This window comes from Zingiber officinale, chromosome 6A (genome assembly GCF_018446385.1).
Source record: "Zingiber officinale cultivar Zhangliang chromosome 6A, Zo_v1.1, whole genome shotgun sequence".
NCBI classification, from domain to species: domain Eukaryota; kingdom Viridiplantae; phylum Streptophyta; class Magnoliopsida; order Zingiberales; family Zingiberaceae; genus Zingiber; species Zingiber officinale.
Genome location: NC_055997.1, coordinates 56739812 through 56745636, shown reverse-complemented (window position 1 = coordinate 56745636; position 5825 = coordinate 56739812). Strand labels below are relative to the sequence as shown.

At 38.5% G+C, this 5825-nt stretch overlaps 1 pseudogene; it reads right to left on the bottom strand.

Annotated features, from left to right (window-relative positions):
• Window positions 1–1429: 1429 nt before the first annotated feature.
• On the bottom strand, window positions 1430–5383 carry LOC121994821 (annotated as a pseudogene).
• Window positions 5384–5825: the final 442 nt, after the last annotated feature.

Below are 5825 nucleotides of genomic sequence, written 5' to 3'. Positions count from 1 at the left end.
ATGGAGTAAGAAGGATCAACTAATTATGACATGACTGATTTCAACTATTAGTGAGCCTATACTTCCTATAATTGTAGGGCTTGTTAGTTCTCATCAAATATGGGAAGCTCTTGCTCGAACCTTTGTTTCACACTTTCAAGCATGTGTTTTTCAACTTCGCATGCAGTTACAATCGGTGCAACGAAGAGCCAAATCTATCAATGAATATATGCAATCAATCAAGACCATTGTCAATAATTTGGCTACGATTGGCCATCTAATTTCAGATCCAAATTTACTAATACATGTTCTTGCAGGATTGGGGTCTCAATATGACAGCTTTATTCCTAGCATAACTACTCGCTTAGATCAAGTATCCCTTGATACCCTTCATGGCTTGCTCTCTTCGCATGAGCTACTTCTACAATTACAATCTCAAAGAGTCCTAGATTCTCTTGCTCTTTCGGCACACAAGATTAATAGTACTACCCATCAAGGAGATCAAGGTGGATGAGTACATGGACGAGGCCGAGGACAAGGTCGAAGACAAGGTCGAGGACAAGGTCGAGGACGAGGACGTTGTCAGATTTGTTTCAAGAATGGTCACTTTGCTCATCAATGTTATAAGAGATATGATTAAATTTTACTGGAGCTTTTGCATCCACAACTCAAGCATCAACCTCAACTCCATCATATCACTCAGGAGCATTTTCTCTTGCAAGCAATACTTATATACCTATGACAAATTCTTCAATCTCAGGATGACATCCAGATTCTGGAGCAACTCATCACGTTACATCATATTATGACATTCTTACAGAGGCCTCCTCCTATCATGGTCATGACACTGTACAAGTAGGCAACGGTTCAGGTTTGCAAATTGCTCACCTTGGAAACACATTTTTTCATTCCTCGGGTCGACTCTTTTCTATGCGTAATACACTTCATGTTCCTTCTATCACTAAAAATTTACTCTCAGTCCGTCAATTTGCTCTTGATAATAATGTGTTTTTTGAATTTCACCCTCATTATTGTCTTGTGAAGGATCCGACAACCAGAACCACCCTGCTCAGAGGAGAAATTAGAGATGGTCTTTACTACCTTCAACCTACATCCACCAAAGCTCTAATTGGAGAACGCACAAATAAAACCTCTTGGCATGCACGGCTTGGTCATCCATCTCTACGTCTTGTTCAAGGAATCATTAATCAGTTTGACTTACCGACATCTCTGCCATCTCATCTCATTCTTGTGAAGCATGTTTGAAAGCAAAAAAGTCATAAAATGCCCTTTGTTTCTTCTTCTCATATGTCCAGTTTTCCTTTAGAAATAATTCATTCTGATATTTGGGGTCCTGCTCCTATTTTATCAAATCAAGGTTTCCTTTATTATGTGATTTTTATTGATAATTTTAGCAAGTTTACTTGGGTATTTCTCATGAAACGAAAGTCTAATCTTTTCGATATCTTTTGTCAATTCCAAAAACACGTAGAACGTTTCTTTGACCGTAAAATACTCTCCCTCCACTCTGATTGGGGTGGAGAAAATCAAGCACTTCATCGTCATCTAGGCTCTTTGGGCATTCTCCATCGAGTCTCATGTCCTCACACTCCCAAACAAAATGGCTCTGCAGAAAGGAAATATTATCATATAATCAAAACTGCCTTAGCTCTTCTCAATCATGCATCAGCTCCACTTAAATTTTGGGATGACGTAGTTCAAACTGAAGTTTATCTTATTAATCGTTTACCTACTCCATTACTTCACCATAAAAGTCCCATGGAAAAACTCCATAATCAGTCTCCTAAATATACCTTCTTACGTATCTTCGGTTGTACATGTTATCCATGACTACGACCTTACTCTAAGCATAAACTAAATCCCCGTTCCCAACAATGTGTTTTCCTTGGTTATAGTAATTTGCATCATGGGTACCGTTGTCTACATATACCGATAGGACGCATATATATTTCTCGACATGTTATTTTTGATGAATCTCTATTTCCTTTTGCAGCCTCCACAACAACTCCATCTTCAAACGGTGGTACATTTTTGACACCACCTAATATCCCATCTAAATTACCACAAGTTGATTATCCAATTAACCCATGGGAGATGCAAGAGGAGATGACATCCTAGGTATTGCTCCAGAATTTTCCACAAATTCTCCTAGATCATCAGAATCAACCCAAATGACTACTCCATTGAGAGTAGTGCATACTGATAAAAGGAAAGATGTTATGAAACCTATTCTGTGTCCAACCTTGGAAGCATTGCCGATTGAAGATAATATGCTTCTAGTTCTGGTTCTTCAGATAATACAAGTCCGTCATCTAAAACACCATATCAGCCTACTTCCTCGTCACCATCAACAAGTGATTCAGATGATACTGCTCCTCGTCGCATGCTTCCCTTAAGTGATATCTATGCACGTTGCCCACCAATGACAACTCGACATCCCCTTCCACGAGCTCTAGTAGTTTCTTCAAAATCTATTGAACCAACTTATTTTACACAGGCGAATAAAGATCCAAATTGGCGTAGTGTAATGGCTACAGAATTTGATGCACTTCTCCACAATGGAACATGGAGCCTAGTTCCGCGCACTCCCTCCATGAATATTGTAGGCTCTAAGTAGTATTCCGTCTAAGCATCGAGCTGATGGTTCTCTTGAACGATACAAAACTCGACTTGTAGCTAAAGGATTTAGTCAACAACCAGGTATTGATTTCAATGACACATTTAGCCCAGTCATCAAAATTACGTCTGTCAGACTATTATTATCGGTAGCTGTTAGTTCTAATTAGCCCGTACGATAATTAAACATTTCAAATGCATTTCTTCACGACCATCTTAAGGAAACTGTATTTATGGAGCAACCATCTGGCTTCATTCATCCACAATTTCCATCTCATGTTTGTCAACTCAAGAAATCCTTACATGGTCTTCGACAAGCTCCTTGTGCATGGTTTCATCGATTATCTAGTTGGTTACAAGCTCAAAGATTTTTTGGATCAAAAACTGACTCATCTCTATTCCACAAATATAATGATGGATATATGATCTTTTTTCTTATTTATGTGGATGATATTCTAATAACCGACAATGATTATAAGGATATCACAACTTTATTAAGTCTTCTCAATCAAGAGTTTCCTACTCGAGATTTGGGTATTGCTCATTTTTTTCTTGGTATTGAACTTATTCCACATGAGGAAGGCTATCTTCTCTCTCAAAGCAAATATATTACTGAGCTTCTTCAAAAAGCTAAAATGGATGGAGCACGTCTAGTCTCTACACCAATTGCTATAAGCAGCTCTACAACTACATTCTCTCCTACTCTGTCTGATCCACAAATTTATCGAAGCATTGTTGGAGCCTTACAATATGTCACTATCACATGCCCTGATATTACCTTTGCAGTAAATCGTGCTTATCAATTCATGCATGCTCCAACTGAACAAAATTGGGATAATGTAAAAAGAATACTTCGCTATCTCAAAGGTACTATTCTACATGGTCTTCTTTTATATCGTCAATCGTCTCGAGATTTGCATGCCTATGGTGATGCGGATTGGGCAAGTTCTCTTGAAGATAGATGCTCTACGAGTGGATATGCAATATTTCTTGGACGAAACCTTATCTCATGGAATTCGAAAAAATAACCTACTGTCTTTCATTCAAACACTGAGGCAGAATATAAAACTATAGCAAATACAACGTCTAAAATTATTTGGCTTCAATCACTTCTCTCTAAACTTCATCTTGCATCAAATATTGCTCCCAAAATTTGGTGTGATAATATTGGAGCAACATATCTCACAGCAAATCCGATTTTTCATACTCGTACAAAACATGTGGAAATTGATTTTCATTTTGTTCGAGAGCATGTGGCAACTCAACAATTATCTGTTTCTTATGTTTCTACGGAGGATAAAATTGCTGATATCTTTACTAAACCATTGTCCAAACACCGTTTCAACAAGCTAGCAAGCAAACTCAACGCCAGAAATCTCCCGTTGAATTTGTCGCCGGGGGGGGGGGGGGGGGGTAAAAGAGATAAAAGAGAATCACCAAGATTGACCGAATCAAATCATCAAATTAACTCAAAATAATATTAAAATTATTCTAATAATTCTGTTATAATTATTAGAATTATTCTGTAATTTGTTAATTAATTAATTGATCGAGTACCTTTTTTAACCATTATATATTGTACTTAGGACAATTATCAATAGAAAATCTATTATTGTTCTCGTATTCTTTTCTTCTTCCTATTCTTCTTCTTTCACCAAGCTCCTTAGATCAGTTCCATCTGAAGCTTCCAACAATAACCTTCAAGATCTGAATAACATTGGTTCGATTCCTTGTGTGACTCGTTGGTTCTTTATTTTAAGTCTTGAATTGTAATGGAGTTGTCATTTCCTCTTTTGATTGCATGCATTTTGCCTCATTTGTCTCCAAGGTGGTCGGATCAGGGGCCTCAAGAAAATCCAGTTGCAGGTGGATGGTCTCATATACATACTGGGCACTGTCACCCCAACCCTTTTTAAGGCCAAGATCTTGAAATCTAAACCATTCATGTAAGAAACAACCTATCAACAAAACTTAGAGTCGTGGAAGTTACATGATTTCACAAATTTCCACTACATATTTCAATGCCCAGAGTAGACCGTTATTAATTACCTGTGCTGGAATTCTGAGTACGGTGTATCCAATGGGATACACAGCAGATGTTGCTCTGCCTTCCTCAATGCTGCCCCGAGGGCACTAAGGCTTTGGATCCTATAATTCAACATCATTGACTGCATAGCAAGAATGAAAATAGTTAATTACAGAAGCTTAGAAGCTTAGAAGCTCAATGCTTTTTTGGACAGATCTTTGCCAATGGCAGAAACCAATTTCTAGTTACTCAAGAAAAGTGTGCACGTGTACATCTGTTATTGAACTAAAATTGAGTACTAAACATGCCCTTGTAGTTGTGTTTCCTTAGGAATTTAAGCAAGGGGTACAAACTTTCTTTGTCTTGGAACAACTTTGAAGAGAGGTGACGGTTGAGGAACTGCACTCCATTACCTATAGATTTTGACAGCGAGGGGCGACGGAAAGAAGCATTGAAGGGCTCAAAATCCAACTCCAGTACAAAGTTGCTGTTCTGTGGGATGAAAGGAGAAGAATTACAAATGGTTCTCTCAAAGAGTTATAAAGCATCTGATGATAGTGATACAGGTCTTAGCTTCACCTACCTTCCATCAGCAAGTTCCTCCTTGAAATGCAAATATTTTGGAATAGCCAACTCCTCCACAGTGAGCTCACTGATATTGACCCGGACGTATTCCTAGACTCCAGGCCTAGGTCGGATAGCCAAAGCAACCCATGGAGGAATAACAATGGCTTCCTGCATTGAGGATGATCCCGTCCGAAATCTGAATCAGATGGAGGTCGGTTGTGGTGTCACTGGCGTTAACGGAAGGAGACGGAGACTTTCCACGAGTACAGTATTTCACAGGCAAGTCCATGGGGATGACAAGGAGTGATGACAGGGGTCCAAAGATGGGAGTTCCCTGCGCACACTTAGACAAGTACCCTCCACGTTATTGAACGAGAATTTGAGGAAATCAAATACCCTAAAAAAATGGAGTAATATATAGAATAAAAATAATTGATACACTATGAGCGAAAAAATTTCAATTTTTGAATAACAAGAATAATTGCAGATAAGATATGTATATATATAGGTTCACCGTTCCGTGCCAAATGGCACGGAGTAAGTGTTGGAACCCCAAAGAGTTTTGATGTGATCAAACAAGTTAAGTTAGGTCCTGTTTTGTCTAACCCTTGTGTCC